The sequence below is a fragment of the Mya arenaria genome, chromosome 15 (assembly GCF_026914265.1).
Source record: "Mya arenaria isolate MELC-2E11 chromosome 15, ASM2691426v1".
Taxonomy (NCBI): Eukaryota; Metazoa; Mollusca; class Bivalvia; order Myida; family Myidae; genus Mya; species Mya arenaria.
This window is the reverse complement of record NC_069136.1, coordinates 6,122,635-6,141,470: the sequence shown is the minus strand read 5'-3', so window position 1 is coordinate 6,141,470 and position 18,836 is coordinate 6,122,635. Positions and strand designations below refer to the sequence as shown.

At 35.9% G+C, this 18,836-nt stretch overlaps 1 long non-coding RNA gene and 3 other non-coding genes across 4 annotated transcripts; all 4 read right to left on the bottom strand.

Moving 5' to 3' along the window:
• Positions 1–2,935: 2,935 nt before the first annotated feature.
• On the bottom strand, positions 2,936–3,007 carry Trnae-uuc (transfer RNA glutamic acid (anticodon UUC)). The gene has a single exon. It is a non-coding gene; the product is annotated as a tRNA-Glu (tRNA).
• A 2,332-nt stretch (positions 3,008–5,339) lies between these two features.
• Positions 5,340–6,399, bottom strand: LOC128220421 (uncharacterized). The gene is made up of 2 exons (XR_008258780.1): positions 5,931–6,399; positions 5,340–5,750 (listed from the first exon to the last, which is right to left on the bottom strand). It is a non-coding gene; the product is annotated as an uncharacterized LOC128220421 (long non-coding RNA).
• A 4,181-nt stretch (positions 6,400–10,580) lies between these two features.
• Positions 10,581–10,652, bottom strand: Trnae-uuc (transfer RNA glutamic acid (anticodon UUC)). The gene has a single exon. It is a non-coding gene; the product is annotated as a tRNA-Glu (tRNA).
• An 8,021-nt stretch (positions 10,653–18,673) lies between these two features.
• On the bottom strand, positions 18,674–18,745 carry Trnae-uuc (transfer RNA glutamic acid (anticodon UUC)). Its single transcript has one exon. It is a non-coding gene; the product is annotated as a tRNA-Glu (tRNA).
• Between the last annotated feature and the right edge of the window lie 91 nt (positions 18,746–18,836).

Genomic DNA, 18,836 nt, shown 5'->3' with positions numbered 1-18,836 from the left:
TTTAGGTATTTCAATGTTCTACTTAACGCGATCGTCTGGGAATCTCTGACGTAATTGCGTCATCGTTTCCATTAGCGTACAAGTGTTTCTCCTATACGCTTAATTGGCAACAAAATACCTTTAAATGGGGGTAGTTAATGTCGAAGATATCTCAACATCCCCGCACGTTAAGAAGTTGAGACTAGTTTTGATCTTTAGGTCTCTCTAAACGCTACGTATCGCAACCTATCGGGGAGCCTAGAACGTTATTTGGTCACCGGTTTTTAGCGTCACAAAGTGTCACCAAAACGCTACTTTTCAACGTGCTCCGACATACCTTGTAACGGGAAGATAATGTCGAAGATATCTCCAGAACCACAAGTGCGAGGGGGTCGGGGCTGGTCTCGTTCTTTAGATCTATCGATTCCGTACGTAACGCAACCACGGGTGCATCTCTGACGTATTTGAATCACCGTTTCCATTTGCGTGCAAGTTTCTTTTATACGTTACAAATGGCGCCAAATGGATTTTGTCCGTTAGATCTTCCTAAACCCTACGCAACACGCTCTTCGGGGTGCCTGGGACGTTATTCGATCACCGGTTTCTAAAGCCGAAAAATGTCCCCAAAACGCGAATGTTTATACTTTTCATCGGACTCCGAAATATCTTGTGATGGGAAGCTAATGTCGAAGATATCTCCTGAATCACGAGTGCCAGGTGGTCGGGACCGGTATTGTCATTTGTGGTATCTCGATTTCGTGCCCGTCGGCGCATCTTTGACGTGTAAGCCTCACCGTTTCTATTCGCGTACAAGGTTCCCCTTTACATTAAAAATAGCGCCAAAATATCTTAAAATGGGGTTAGTTAATGTCGAAGATATCTCAGCATCTCCGCACGTGCAGAAGTCGGGACGATTAATTTGCGTTTGGTCTCCCTAAACCCTACGTCACGCGCACTTAGTGGTGGTTGGGACGTTATTTGATCACCGGTTTCAAACGTCGCAATTTGTTCCTTAAAACGCTACTTTTCACACTTTTCAACGCGCTCAGACACAGCTTGAAATGGAAAGTTAATGTCGAAGATATCTCCTGAACCACGAATGCGAGGGGGTCGGGACCGGTCATGTTCTTTAGGTTTCTCGAACCCTACGTAACGGGACCGATTGGGCATCTCTGACGCATTGGCATCACGGTTTGTATTCGTGTACAAGGTTCTCTTATACTTCACAAATGGCGCCAATATACATTACAATGGGGTAGTTAATGGCGAAGATAACTCAGCATCCACGAACGTGCGGAAGTCGGGACCAGATTAGTCCGTTAGGTCTCTCTAAACCCTACGTAACAGGCGGTCCGCGGTACCTGGGGAGTTATTTGATCAAAGGTTTCTAACGTCGCAAAGTGCCCCCAAAACGAAACTTTTCATTCTTTTTAACGTTCTCTGACATACTATTGTAATGGGAAGTTATTCTCGAAGATATCTCCGGAACCACGAGTGTGATGGATCGGGACCGGTTTTGTTCTTTAGGTCTCTCGATTCCCTATTTAGTGACAATCGGCGCATCTCTGATGTATTGGCGTCATCGCATCTATTCGCATACAAGATTCTCCTATACGTTACGTTACAAATGGCGCCAAAGTACCTTTAAATGGGGTAGTTAATGTCGAAGATAATCAGCATCCCCGCACGTGCGGGATAGGGCCTAGTTTTGTTCGTTAGGTATTTCTAAACTCTACGTAACGCGCTGTTCGAGGCGCCTAAAACGTTATTTGATCATCGATTTCTAACGTCGGAAGATGGGAATGTCGAAGATATCTTCGGAACCACAAATGCAAGGACCGGTCTTGTTCTTCAGGTCTCTCGATTCCATACGTAACGTCTATTTTCTTCTATACCTATGCGCCAAAAAAAGCTTAAATGGGGGTAATTAATGTCGAAGATATCTCAGCATCCCCTCACATGCGGAGTTCTCTCTAAACCCTACGTAAAGTGCTTTTCGTGGCGCCTGTAATGTTATTTGATAACTGGTAACTAACGTCGCAAAGTATCCCCTAAACGCTGCCTTTTCAACGGGTTCTACAATAGCTTAAGATGGAAAGTTAATTCCGAAAATAATTCCGAAACCACGAATGCGAGGGACCGGTCTTGTTCGATTTCCTACGAATCTCAGAAAAGCGCCTAAACGTATGAGATCAGACTTTCGGGTCGAACGAGGACATGGGTCTTGTTGTTCATCGACCACGCCCAACACTTATCGGGTTGTTGGAACACGGGGGGGGGGTCTGCTGCACTTCGGCTGATGAAGTACCTTTTTATGCACTTGAAACAAACCACTGGCCCACTTCCTCTATGTTTCAAAATTCCGCCTCAGTTGATCAAATTTATCATCAAATAACCTTGAAGTGCTTTAACTAACGGACTTTCCAATCGTTTTCTTCTCAATCAATCATATTTGTATTGTTCGTCACCAAAAACAAAACCTCAAGTGACGGACGCGAAACAGTCCGACAATATTAACTCTAAAATCACGAGGAAGACGATTTACTTATGCACCAGTCAATTGTAACCACGGCCCCCCCAGGTCCGGGGATATACCGGGGATAGCCGGGGAAATATACCGTGTTTTAGCTTTCAGGTGGCCCCGCAGTGCCGCGTGAATGCGGTGGTTTTGTCTTCGCGCAAAATATATCGGGGAATGGGCCTTACCAGGGTTCCTGGGGTGCGGGGGCATTTGGCGAGGATTTTACCATCTGTTCGTCACCGCAGGGCCGGTATTTTACCCGGGGTTGGCTGGACCGAAAGTCAAAGTCCCCGCTATTCCCCGGACCTGGGGGGACGAACAGATGGTAAAATCCCAAAAAATAAATCTTGAGCCTGTATTCACCGTGAATATGTTCATGTATTTATTTATTTATTAGAAAAGCATAAAATGTTTAAATGAGTTTCAAAAAGTTAGTTCCGGTGCCGGGAATCGAACCCGGGCCGTCTGGGTGAAAACCAGAAATCCTAACCACTAGACCACACCGGAGACGTTGTAAATAGGTAAGATTAAGAGGTATATATATATATATATAAACGTCGTGTACCGCTGTTAACCTTCGTCATACTATTGATGAGTTATACCTGGGACCAATAATCCTACTCCCACGTTATTCACTATACAATATTTATACTGAAGCGAAGTAAATCTTTCCTCTATATCGTTTTCCATTTATCTGAATTAGAAGTGTCATTTGTCGAGTCATTGTGAAGGACATTTTCTTTGTAGTCAGTTACATGAAAAAGTAAACGATGATTATGTTGATGTATTTTTAAAGTTATATGTACGTGTATGCAGGTGGTACTCTTCTTTTTGCACCGAGTCAGGCATTGTATTTTTTCACGAGGTTGATTGAGAGATAGATAATAAACTTGTTTAACCTGTATGTTAAAATGTTGGCGAAATTAGTCTGAGGTAAACAGGATAAATTAAGTTCAATTTTAAACCGAACTTAGTGTAAAAGTTACATCATAAAGGTATTTTACATTGTGAATGGGTTGACAACTAAAGAATATTCTTGATAACTTTGGTTGTTCGGAGTATTGGATTATGTAGAGTATGCCTAATCAAAGCAAGGGTGATCTCATCATTGTATGATCAGTATCTCCAAAATTGGAGTAGCAATTTAACGGTTTACTTTTTTTATTTTGATGCTGTTCCGTGTTTTGATATATGTTTGTTATCTCTCATGGGCATTTGGGTCACAATTATAAATTGAAGACTTGAATCTTGAATCACGCGGCATAACCGACCCTACAACGTCTCCTGGCATGATGGTTCGTATTCGGAGCTACGGCAGGGTCAAAATGAAAATCATTCTTGGAATATTTTAATGCGACTCTTTCAAATATTTTACATTAACGAAAAGTTCTTCAATGTCATCAATTCGGGGTAATTGTATTACGTCAAAGTCGCATTTAATATTAATTAACACGAAACAGCAATTTCAATATCGGGAAGCATTTTCTAAAGTGTTCATATGGAAAATATATATTGTGCACTCATTTACAAGTCCAGATTTTAATTTCACATTTTAACTTTCATTTGCGGTTTTTATTTATTTTCGGTAAATTTTCGGTATGTTGCTGCAAACTTTATAACCGTTTCTTGGATTATGTTTCATCTTAGAAGTCGCCAATGGAGAAGTTAACATGTTAACTTACATTATGATCTTCAAATCAAGATCGATTCAAGATCTGCATATCCACATGCCTCTAAAAAGATTCAGTCAGTGGCTTTGTACTTTGCAACAAGCATAACAGTAGCCCGGCACAATATTGGTCACTTCTGGAACCCTTACATAAGACCGAAGCAACATATAATTCGGCACCATCGATTCAGCGCTGTGGTCCCACTCTGTTGGCATATTACAATAGAGGGCGACCAAGGATTGTACAGTCAGTACCAATGTTCTTTTTAATAAACTGCTACAGAAGTTATGTCCAAGTGACACACGTGTCCATGGATTGGATATATACTATCAGTGGGCGTCCTACAACATTTTGTTAGACTGATAAATGCATTAAAATCAAATTTGTGTGGCGATTTTGAGTGTAAGTTTTATTAGCAAATTCAAACAATGTACATCAATACTACCAAGAAAATGGCTTTTGAAAGAGATCTACGATAATTTGGAGCTTTAATCGTTGTTAAGTTTTTTATTCAGATAAGGATTAGAAACCTATTCCATTTTAAAAGTCCTATTCGACTTTTGCTCAGTACTTTCTTTTTATGAACCAGGTATAGTTAATTTCTCTGACCTCGAACCTTGATATTTGGCAATAACTCGGATATCCGGTCATTACATTCATTGACCCTGGTTAACACTAAGTCTAACTTAACTAAATGTATACATTTGAATGCTGTTGTTTTTGCATTTAACACAGTACTTCATTTTCCCAGAGAGTACATGCATTTTACTTTCGTTATTTTCTATTTGTTTCGTCCGTATAATCTATATAAATTCAGTGCATTCCATGTCAATAATTTAATAAAAGGCATTTAAAAAAAAAAATATTGCATTTTCCATTTTTAGTTATACTGTGAACCAACGATAGTTTATTACACATCGGTACATGTTTTCATATGAAATATTTTTTATATCATAAATACTATTGAAAACTATGAAATTAAATTAAAAATGAACAAAAATGTTGTCTTTGAATCGTACCAATTCAATAGATGCACTTCGATTTGTATGTACATGCTATTTTTTTTACAGGAATGATCATAGAATAATGTCACACTACGATAAATTGTCACAACTGTTTCGTGAAGATGAGCATATAATCTCTTGTCTCAATAATCTGAAAAACGCCAATTGTCTCTTTTTCATTTATTTCATAATATATTGTAAGCCATACAGTGAACCAGCGGTAGTTTGCTATAAATCAGTACATGCTTCGATATGAAATAACAATTGATATCATGATAAATATTAACTACTAAGTACTATCGTCCTTCAGTTTGACTTTTAAACCATCATGTGAACAGGTAGATCACTCTTGTTTATTATTCCGTCCATTCTTATAGTAGAAATACACAAACATGTCCACCGCAGCCAATCCGTACACTAGTCCTATTAACGTCACTGGATCTTTCGGCAGAAACGTTAGCGTTGGACGTAATATACCGACACCCAAGAAACAACCGCTTTGGAAAAGCGTTGCCATGGCTACGGGAAGTAAAGCGCTAGTGTTCTTCTTGTCAGACATTTGGTGTTGTCTTCTTTCTTGCAAAAAATATATGATCTCATTAGAAAAAAATAAATAAAACCAGTTATAATAATGTATTACCGAATTAAAATGTTATTTTGTATAATATTTTTTATTTAAAAAATTGATTTATTCAGTTTTGTGTTGATTAATTATATAAATTCTTGAGTTTCTAAAATAAAACATTTTATTCTCACCTTAAATCTTTGATAATGTCGAATAGTTTCCTCTGTATGTTTGCGTCTGTGTTTGTGTTAGTTTGTAAATGTTTATGCTGATGCGAAACCCTCAATTTATACCGACTTGTCACATGACACTGGCTTTACATTCCTTGACCTATTTCATCAGTTATCCATCAGGTATTAAAGAGACATTGTCACAATTCCTGTTGCATTGTACCACGGACCTATAAACCATATATAGGTCCGTGACTGTACGACTTATAGAGTCGATCTTTGTCAATAAGTGTTTGTTATAGATTTAAAAATAATAAATAAATTAACAACATAAAAATGTTATGGGCAAAATCATAAAGTAAAATGTAAACCCACATAAGATATGTTTAGATACATTGTTTTAAAAAGTATAAAATATGGTTAACAGCGTTATAGCGTTCTAATTACAGAAAAACACAGCTGATTATGCCTCTTTAAACCTACAAAGGGCAAGTTGAATAATTAGTTCACCCACAGTTGAGTAAATAGCACGCTTAACAGTACGCGTGAGAGATTAGGACGTGCGTGATACCTGTCATTAACGTAGATCAGCGATTAGCAATAGCTATTTTGACGATATAAATTAATGTTTTACTTTCGAGAAGATTTTCTGGTGTTTTAAGTAATGCTTTTATAGGTAGTGTAAGTCATTGTCGCGTAGAAAATATTATCGGATATTTTTAATTCAATGTATAAAACGTTATAGGTTTAAGATAAAAATAAGAGCCGTATCAGTTGTACTCCCGTTATAAATCATGTTTGCTTCCTTATTTTATGATATGTTATATTTAGGGCATGTTTACTAGGAATCAATTACTTATAAGAAATTAAATAACAAAGAAAATCCGTTTGAAATCGTGCAGTGTCGAGAAAATTGTGTAGAACGTTCAATGCACATGTTCATCGAATGGGAAAACCACCCGAAACCGCCTTTCATTAATATAGTATGCGACCATGCGTTCTATCGAATCCGAAATAGGCAATACATTGAATGATACTCATTTCTCTGTAAACTACAAATAATGCACACTAAGTATTCGTTCAGAACAACACAGTTATACAATAGTAATACTATAGTAAACTAATACGCTGATATATGAAATGATTGGACAACGTACCAATCCTTTGGTTACATTTTAGAGGATTCACTGAAGTTTTGAATTATAAAACAGAGAGTTTTAAGTATGGCCTACAGATTGCACTTTACTTAATTTTGTATCAAACTGTTTGTATAACAAAATACTTATGACATCAACAGACAATTTCAATTTACAACTTCCTCAATACAGACAAAAACATAGTTGACTATGCCTCTTTAAACCTAAAAACTCTCGAGTTGAATACTGATGATAGTTCGCCACCAGGTTGAGTACACAGCACGCTTTACAGTACGGGTGAGAGATTAGGACGTGACATAATAGGCTATAAGTAGATAGATCATCGATTAGATTCCTCGCAACCGATATTTCGCAACAGAAAACAAGGTGAACCCAAATAATGGCTACAATTGTTAACGTTTTAAACTTTTCATTGAATAAACAGTTCATATGAAGAATTTAAACAATTCTATGTGTTTTTCAATGAAAATTGTTTCCGCGCCTTTTCGATTAATAGAATATTGCGTGACCTAAAGTTGACATTACAGGTAAAACAATTTCAAAATATTGGATTGAAAAATAAACTTTAAATGGATGTGTGTGAAGTTGGCTCAGCCATCGGCAATCGAAAATCGACATTCGAAATTATATAGTACAGCTACAATGTCGAGCTGGAATGTCGAGCTGGACGGAAGTCTAGCTCGACATTCGAAATTAAATATAGCAGATCTTCAATGTCGAGCTGCAATGTCGAGCTGGACGGAAGTCTAGCTCGACATTCGATATTATATATAGCAGATCTTCAATGTCGAGCTGGAATGTCGAGCTGGACGGAATTCTAGCTCGACATTCGATATTATAAAGCAGATCTTCAATATCTAGCTGCAATGTCGAGCTCGACGGAATTCTAGCTCGACATTCGATATTATATAGCAAATATTCAATATCTAGCTGCAATGTCGAGCTGGACGGAATTCTAGCTCAACATTTGATATTATATATAGCAGATTTTCAATATCTAGCTGGAATGTCGAGCTGGACGGAATTCTAGCTCGACATTCGATATTATATATAGCAGATCTTCAATGTCGAGCTGCAATGTCGAGCTGGACGGAATTCTAGCTCGACATTCGATATTATATATAGCAGATCTTCAATGTCGAGCTGCAATGTCGAGCTTGACGGAATTCTAGCCCGACATTCGATATTATATATAGCAGATCTTCAATGTCGAGCTGCAATGTCGAGCTGGACGGAATTCTAGCCCGACATTCGATATTATATAGCAAATATTCAATATCTAGCTGCAATGTCGAGCTGGACGGAATTCTAGCTCGACATTCGATATTATATAGCAAATATTCAATATCTAGCTGCAATGTCGAGCTGGACGGAATTCTAGCTCGACATTCGATATGATATAGCAAATATTCAATGTCTAGCTGCAATGTCGAGCTGGACGGAATTCTAGCTCGACATTCGATATTATATAGCATGTCTTCAATGACGAGCTGCAATGTCGAGCTGGACGGAATTCTAGCTCGACATTCGATATTATATAGCAAATATTCAATGTCTAGCTGCAATGTCGAGCTGGACGGATTTCTAGCTCGACATTCGATATTATATTGCAAATATTCAATGTCTAGCTGCAATATCGAGCTGGACGGAATTCTAGCTCGACATTGAATTTTTGTTATATACTATCAAATGTTGAGCTGGAATTCCGTCCAGCTCGACATTGCAGCTAAACATTGTAGTTGTACGATATAATTTCGAATGTCGATTGTCGATTGCCGATGGCTTAGTCAACTTCACACACATTTTAAATGGACTAATAGGCCAAACAGAAAAAACTTATTTATTTAAGATATGTTGTTAGAATACCGAACAATATTGGATTAATACATGGACTGTGTTTGGACCAATTGACCTGAGAATTAAACATCTATTTTAATATTTATATTTGCAATATGCTGATAGACTCACGAAATTATCATGATTGCAATTGGCTTTTTTTGCATGAAAATTACAAAATATGTACTGAAATAGAACCCGGTGTTCTAACTAAAGCACGTGTCGAGTAAATCTCAAAGTAAAGTATGTTTTAGGCCTTTTATTTCGTGTTCGTGTTATCTTCTTACTAGCTCCTTCAGTCTATATAAAACAATAAGCCGTGGTACAATCACTAGCCCTGATCCAAGGGAAACGAATTTTACAAGCTTGGTACAAGATCTACAGTTGATGTTACATACCATTTATCTAAGCACACTAACCTCAAAGTTTAGTCACGAACTATCTAGACTGATAGCTCATTTAAAACATAAAAATTATTAAACATGTACAGACGACACGAGCGGCGGACCAACTCTGACTGCGGCATACAATATACCTAAGCTCTGTGTCTGCTGATATCCGATAAGAAGAATAATTGTCACGTCTTTAACTTATGATAAAGCTACTATGAGTGCTTGGAAACTGCCTGACAAACACTGACCGTTTTATTAGATTTTACAGATCCGAACATTTTTGCTGTTCACAAAAAATACAAAAATTATAAATATATATACATATATCATAAAACCTTTCACACTACGTGAAATGTTATCAAGGGAAACAACTGCATAGACTCACTTTCGTTTTACATATTAGAGTTATCTTCGAACATTTTAATGCAAACTTGTTACCATGATACCGCTAGCGTATTTCTACCCCGTACATAAATTTCATAACTGTAATTCCGAAATAATGCCTGTTTACCAATCAACATTGAAAAACAATGGTAAACGCCCCCTTCCCGTTACAAAATGCCAAATAATTCAAACCACTAGGAATCAGATACACTCTGATTATAACAGCTATAGTTTGTGCTTAAGACTTATTAAAATAGTTTTCGTCAGAAAAACGCCATACGTATCATACTGAGACTACCTGATCGAACGAGGCGGTCTGTGCTGCCCTGTATCTTGGTGTTCACCACGCCCAACACCCATCGAGATGTTGGAACACGGAGAAGTCTGCCGCGCTTCCGCTGGTGAAATGGCCTTTCAAGCCCTTCAAGCAAACCACTGGCTCAAACTGAACGCAACATCCTACCAGCATTGTTGCTCGGCCTCTACCTCCACAAAAGCTTCGAAAAGAAAAGGATTGATTCTTGCTGACTCCGCTGCCCACTCCGTCTATGCAGTTCTAAATTCCGCTTCAGCTGATAAAATTTGTCACATCAAAGAACATTTGAAGTGCTTAAACTAATGGAATTGTCTAATTGTTTTCTTCTCATTCAGTCGTATTTGTATAGTTCTTCGCCAAAAACAAAACCTCAAGTGTCGAACGAGGAGCAGTCCTACAATATTAATAATAGGAAAACCGTATTTACTTATCTCCGCCAAAAACGTTAGTACAATAGAAATATTATAACTTAAATAATAATATTGATATCAACAAACCTAATTCCCGTATTCATCGAAACGTGAATAACTGTACATATGCATTTGTTAGAAAATAATTAATGTTTTAATGAGTTTAAAAAAGTTAATTCCGGTGCCGGGAATCGAACCCGGGCCGTCTGGGTGAAAACCAGAAATCCTAACCACTAGACCACACCGGAAACGTTACAAGAAGACAGAGTTATATTTATATATACTGTATACGATTTGTATCTCTGGTAACCTTAGTCATATTATTGATCATTCTCGGGCCTATTTATAACCTAATCACATAAGTTAACATATAGGTTATAAATACGCTGAGGGTCGAGAGTGAATATTGATGAGTTATGCACAATATTTATGTATGCTGCTTTAAAGCGAAGTTAATCTTTCCGCTATTGTTTTCTATTTTTTGGAATGATGAAGTCTAATATGTTGAGTTATTGTGAAGGACTTCATTTTCTTTCTAATCAGTTACATGCATAAGTGAGTGATGTTGATTTTGATGTAGTTTTGAAGTTACTGTATATGTACAATAGACTGCACAAAGTCAAACTGCTCTGCAACAAGTTGGTTTATTGTGAATTTACATTACACAACAGTTGTTTTTTTTGTACGTGGTTAATAGATAAAACCTTTTTGGACTAGGGCACTTATGGCCTAGTTCATAGCTATAAACGCGATACCTGCATTCTCAAGCCGCATCTGGGGGTTCACTGACGTAATGTATTCATGCGCTGTATTTTCATTGGATTGCGGTTAGCGAATTTGAATAATCAAAGTAGTACCAGAACGGATTGCAATGAAAACATCTAATAAAAATAGTTCTCCTAACAATTTAAGCTAACTGTATGTTCTTTTAATGAAGCACAAGAAATTCATACGTAGCGAGTGAGTTAATCTGGTTAACTACATGAATATTCTTGAATACGGTCAGATTATATACAATAAGAATATGAACATATTGGAAAAGTACGCATCGAAATTTTTCCGTTCAATGCTCTGTATTGATAGACTGGTACCCTCTTTCTCTTTTATCCGAAAAGAAACCAGTATCAGCTAACCACGGTGCCCGTCGCGCATTCGAAATTTCTTGTGAATTCATAAAGTGAATAAAGCGTGCGGTCTAAGTAGAAAACAACCAGGAAAATTGGTTCAAAAAAGTACTGTTATCCTTTGCATACAATGTTGGTATTCCGAAGTCGGTCCTTGTTCTTTTTTTCGACATAATTTGCATGTTTCCGTGATATTTTCTTTTCGATACAAAGTTTTTTTTAGCTTATCATCGCATGGCACTTAGCACATTTTTAAATACAACATGATTTTTGGTATTTATTGTTCAAATACTATTAATGTTAACTAAACAACCATATGCCGCGTACCTGTATAACTTTATATTTTTGAGGAAAAGTAAATCAGGGTACCAGTCTTCTTATTGACCTTAAAATTTACTCTGATCAGAGCGGCCGAATGATTCAGACATACATGTATGTTATCACTACTTCCGGATGCTGATGATGTGAATTTCATAGTGTTTTATTGAGGAAATTTATTAATAAAGCCGCCATTGAATGATTACCACCACCAAACGGATTTATTTTCATCTTACCGTGGGTAGCATTTTTAATTTGACACGTAAATTTTCAAGCAATACCAAGTTCGTTTTAAAAAAGCATGTGATTTCAATTTTGCAAAATGGAGATAAAAAATATCAAATATGCGCATACTTATTTATGTGTCATTCTAAATGAAGCCAAATGTATGAATATGTGCATAAAGCGTCTGTGAATAAGATGATTGTTTACCGATGTGCATAGAAAAGTCTTGCAGCCACTCTCAGTGTAAGTACATGACATTGTGATAAACCATCGCCATTGATAAAACAATCTTGCATGCTCAATTTTGATTTCCTCTCTTACCACAGGGGCAGGTTGCGTTGTTTTGACACAAAAGTTTTGATAAAGTTATGGCTTCTTAAACAGGGTCATGTCGGCAAATATATGGAAATTCAGGGTCAAGTCGTCACCCTTTACAAAGATAATAAAATAAAAAAAAATTTTTTTTTGTTGCCATTTATCACAAGTTACAGTTACAACATCATAGTCTGACTAAAAATTGATAAAAAAACAACAAAATGGACAGAGGCGTGGTGTGTCAAAACAACACAACCTGCCCCTGTGAAATGCATCAGTCAAAAATAAATATCAACATTAAAGTTATGGAAGCCAGAAATAGTGTCCTCGCAATGCCGGATGATTGCGGTCGTTTTGTCTTCCCTCAAAATATATCAGGGAATTGCTCTTACCTTAGATCCCCAGGTTGCGGGGGGGGGGGTATTCAACGGGATTTTACCACCAGTTTGTTCGCATAGGGCAGGGATTTTACCGGGATTGGCTGGACAGAAAGTCAAAGTACCTGCTATTCCCTGGGGGTTGGGGCGTGGTTACAATTGACTGGTGCATACTTTACAAGTTCTTTTTCTGAAAACGCTTTGTGCTCACTTTTTATTTTCTAGCCAAGAATGAAAATCAAAAATCATTCAGAGATACTGTATGGTGATGCATTGTTGTTGATAGATCAATATAAATTTGTGAAATATTTGAGGGAAAGGTATTTGGTTAAATAATTTACAAGTGTAACTTTTTACAGTTTTATTTACCAATGCAGTGCCGAATATTGTTGAGATAGAATTGAATTTGTATTAATTAATCAGTTGACTTGTGGCGTTTAGGGAACAAAATTAAAATATTCAATAAAGTTCCCTTATCACCCAATGTTGTGGAATAGTGAAGTAATGAAGATTTAACCTCACAACAGTCTTTCTCAAATGCTGTCCAGGCTTTTTTATGCTTAAGAATAACTAACCTCGCGATGTCAGACCAGAAATCATCTTGCCATGAGATTGGATCACTACATGGATCATTATGCACCAGTCAATTGTAACCACGGCTCCCACATCCGGGGGTATAGCCGGCGAAATGGGCCATGTTTTTACCTTTCAGATGGCCCCGCAGTGCCTGGTCTTCCCGAAAAATACCGTGTGGATGGGGCTTAACATAATGACCCTTGGGTGCGGGGCATTTGGTGGGGACTTTACCTTCAGATTATCTCCGCAGGGCGGGGATTTTAGCTGGGGTTGGCTGGACCGAAAGTAAAAGTCCCCGCTATTCCGGGACCGGGGGGGGGGGGGCATGGTTACAATTGACTGATGCATTAGCTTGTGTATTCAGATAAAGTTAAGAATATATATTTATTTATATAAGTTATACTTTACAGTTAAATCAAAGATTTGAAAAATGTATCCTTTATCAATAAATGCAAGTATACATAAATGACTGTGCAAATCTTCATGCATCATCCAAAAATGAGTACCTTGCAGGGTACATGTTATTTGTAAATAAAAATATACTAAGTGAGCTTTCAAGATTACCTTTCCAATCGCATACACAATGCGGTTTGAAACCTGGATAATTAAAACAAATCTTGGTTGTAGACCATTACTATTAAATATTTGATAAGTCACAGACATTATAAGGTACAGTTTAAAGGGGCTGTACTCAGTTAATGATGAAAAAGCAAAAATTTAAATAAATTTGTAGAAAATTGACATAAATTTGGTATCGATGTGTACAATTAATGCATTGAAACTTACTAACTGATGATCCTCATAGTTTACAAATGATTTATTAATAGCAGTTATTTCGTGTTTTTCCATTAAAAAAAGATTACTAGGTATGTCTACCGAGTAGAATTCATTCCTTATGCGTGATCTGCCGTTGATGTTATTACATGATATTAGCTAGTTAGATATACATCTGGGAAATTCCACCCAGTTAAAGTAAGTCTTCATAGCATAGTGGATACGACACTTCACTGCATTTTTTTTTTATTTTGGTATTATATTTACAATAACGATATCAAAGAGTAAAATATTTTATTAAAAAGTGTCCTTAGATTCGTTACAGGAAAAAAAACAAGTTTTTTGGTGCCAATCTGGTGTACAGTTTCTTTCATAAACAACAAGTGAAGCCAATGCTGTATTAATTTGAGACAAACAAAAAGAAGACAGCACAAAGTTCAAAAAGTGTGACCAATGTGAGAATACCTTACATAATTTATAAATTTTCATGCGATTCAGACAATTTTAATGCTAAAAATCACAAAAAAAATCATGCCCTTGAATTATTCCTGACATAGTTTAAAGCTGCACTCTCACAGATTTACCGTTTTTACAACTTTTTTTTTGTCTTGGAAAGAGCAAATTGTTGCGTAAACATCTTCAAACCAATGATTTCAGATTGCTGACAATCAGCTCGTAGTTTGTCATATTTCCGTTCGAAAATTAATGTTTTATGGCTTAAACCGTTACTAACAGTTTAAGAATAATGCTTAAAACATCATTTTTTTACTTTAATATAAAAATCTGCCATCTAAATTTTGGTCAACAGTCTTCTATAACTGGTTTCCATGGATTTTCGCAAAAATTGGCTCGTTCCAAGACAAAAAATAAAAAAAGTTGTCAAAATGAGAGTGCAGTTTTAAACTCATAATAAAATTTCAACGCACTACATTTGACATAATTTTAAACAGATGAAAAAATGTTATTTTTAAAAAGCACAATATATCCTTTATGTGACCTTACATTATAATGAATTTACTCAGATTATTATTAAGTGACTTTTCTTGCACTTAAATGTGAAAAAGAAAGCTTGGGGATTTGATATTCTACTAGATGTAACTCGGCTTCGTTCATTTTTCTAAACTTTCTCTCGGTGATGAGGAATAAATTTTATTCACTGCAGTTGTTTTCTAAGTTTATGCAAATAAGAACAATTGAAACAACTCATTAACTACTGTTGATCGTGTAGATTGTGGGAGGTCATGGTTGATTTCAATGAACCACCAATAAGCCCTGCCAAAATTGGATAGTGATTGGTCAGTCAGGTGCTTTTGGTAGGCATGATAAGCATGAATGTTAATTTTAACCATCATTTATGAATAATTACAAATCATTGAATATTGAAATAACAAGCGAAATGTTAGTTTGAATGATGAAAGCCATGAAATATGTGAAGTATTCAAAAAGAGACCATTTTTTCAGCTTGTGTAAATAATGAGAAAATTGTTAAGTAAAATTATTTATTGTTTATCAGGAAATGTTGAAATCTCATGTTTAGACCTATAGTGATCATACTTGATTGCTATGTTATTGGCACTTATTGCAATATGTTTTATTCATTGCAATATTTATGTAAAATATTAATTATTATGTTGACTTAAGTTTGTAGATAAGAACTAATGGTATAGGTGATGTGAGAATGATCTCGTAAGTCTTTAAAACTCCTTTTGGTATTGTGATTGTTTTGCCCCAGTCTTGTTCAGTTTAGCTTTTGAAGATTTTCAAAGTAACTGCAAAACAAGTCCAGCACGCTGTCTAGAAAGACTATGTCAAACCCTGGCCAGATATAATTTCTTGTCTTTTCAAATTACCAACTTGGCAATGGTTTTATCATAACATAGGATATTGGTTTTAAAGAACATGTTTAAATAGTGTAATTGTATGTGGAATGAAATATCATAAGTGGCACTAAATTTAACATAATTTATAGTTCTCATTGATATTACACATAGCCCCAAGTACATGATGATCTAAATTTAAAGGCTTGGATGGAGTCAGAAAAATGCATATTGATACATTGTACTTTCCAGCGCAAGAACTGTTTGTTTATTAAAGTAAATAAAGCAATCCCCACACCAAGGAACTGCAGTATTGCTTAACCAGCTTAATTGACATTATGAGTTGGAGTTCAAATTGCTGCAATTAAAGGCACATCTAGTTTGCAGAATTATTCAAACTCTGATTTAGCAACCTTAATATAGTTATATGAACTACTTTTGCGAAATAAAAGCTTTTTTAGATTTACAAGGACGGGTGAAAAGTATTTGCCAAATGTACTGCAACACCTGATACCTGTTGCCTAGGAATCCAACAAATTCTTGGCACTCCAAATGTTACAGTACTATTCAATCTGAGTGCCTGAAAAGAAAGCTTCTTGATTCTACATTCAACATCTTCTTTCTGTATGACATATTGGACCAGGAGAATCATGAACCTACAACCTTTTGCATCTATTGAGATAGGGAGCTATCAGGACAGTGACAGAGGATAATACAAGAATGGCCAACTGCTGCAATTATTGAGTTATCTAATGCATACAAATTAAGATGGAGAAAATAATTTTTATTTTTTCCAAACTACTTCCTTAAGCATCTTGTATGTAGTTGTCTTTTACAATGATTGTTCAAAGTTACAATGGCCCTGTGGGTTAAAGATGCTCTGTCCACGGGGTAACAGGTTTTGTTGTTCCTGCATTTTGATCCAGGAGGTTGTATTTAACTAAAGTAGATTTTTGCAGATTCGGATTTCACAAGGCACAAGCTGAGTAAAATCAAATTTACAAAAAACTACCAGAATCAAATATGACATTCCGCCATATCCGGATCAAAACGCAGTACTAATAACCCTTTTATTATATACATTACTGATTAGATCACTTAGAAGCCACATCTTTGCATAATAAATTTCATTTTAAGGATGCACTCATTGGTTTAATGACGTAAATTTAATATTGCGCAACATACTTGTTATGACGTGACGTCACAAGAGTGGTATATGGCCGTATTGCACTGGAGCGGAATATGGGTTAAAGTATTTTGTGATATGTATTGCATGTAGATTGATGATGGGTATATAATAAAGAATAAAATTATGTTTGGTATTCCACTCTCACTAGCAGTGTGATGAACTGCTGACACCATGTTATGAAATTTGATGGTCAAAGTATTTAAAAAACATTTCAATATTTCATACTTTAAAAACGATATTCATCTCATCTTAGTCTACTCAACTTGCTTTGCTATGTACAAAAGTCTGCAGCAGTAATGTGAATAGCTAGACAGAAGGTAGTGCCTAATATTGATCAACAGCACTAAGTTATCATGGTAACATGCTATATGAATTGAACACCAAGCACAAATTAAGAGGGAGAAAATAATTCTTCTCTTTTTAAATAAAAACTACTTCCTAATAGCATTGTGTATGCAGTCTGACATAGGTGTACAATGTAGATGTCTTTTACAAAGATTGTTCAAAGTATGGCCCTGTGGTTTAAAGCTCCACTGAAAAAGAGGTGACAGGTTTTCTATATAGTATATAATTACATTATTGAAAATCTTCTCTGAAACTGCAAATAACAGACCTTTGATATAAAAGGATTTGATCAAATTAAAGAAGTATGTGTGCCCTACACCCCCCTCAATCTACACACACTTAACTAGATTTTTCAAATTTCCTTTGCAGCTTGCAAGCAGTTTTAGTCTAAAGTTTAAGCTAGCCCATTAAACAGTGACCCTTTGTGATGTGAGCCGATTTGTTTAATGCTTAGAACATGGTTATCAACATTTCCCTAAATGAAGCCCTAGTCCATCAGTGCTTTCAGCACTTTGATTATTATAGCAATGCTATATTGGAAGATTTATATCATTTTAGCTAATTTGGTATGATGCTCAATCATGATTTGGCAAAACTAACAAACGTTTAATGTATCAATCACCTAAAGCTATGATGAGTCCTATGTCTAAAGTTAAAAAAATGCTATTGTACTGCAATGCAATTACAATATTAAGTAAATAAGACTGTTTGCATAATGTAATTATCAAGAAATATATACGACTAGTTTCATCCTAATTCCTTAAATAAACAAAAGACGCAAATATGTTCATCATGATCTTTATCTCTATACAAATATTTTGATCTTTAGAAAACAATTCTTGCTGACTCCGTCTCTGTTTCAACATTCCACTTCAGTTGATTAAATTTGTCATCAAATAACCTTGGAGTGCGTTAACTAACGAACGTTCATATTGTTTTCTTCTCATTCAGTCATATTTGTATCGTTCTTCACCAAACGTAAAACTTCGAGTGACGAACGTGGAACAGTCTTACGATATTTACCTCAAAATAACGAAGCAAACGGTTTTACTTTTCCTCATCAAACATCTTAGTACAAAAGAACTATATGCTATATAGAATAATGTATTGAAATCAATAAACCTCAATCCTTTATTTATTTAAGCGTAAATAATTTTATGTATTTATGTTAAAAAGAAGATAAACTATTTAATGAATTCCAAAAAGTAGTTCCGGTGCCGGGAATCGAACCCGGGCCGTCTGGGTGAAAACCAGAAATCCTAACCACTAGACCACACCGGAGATGCTGAAGTCTTCCAATATCCATATTTGATTACCACATATATTTTTTTCTTTCGTTTTTAAGTCATAGCGATTTGTGTGTACATGTTAT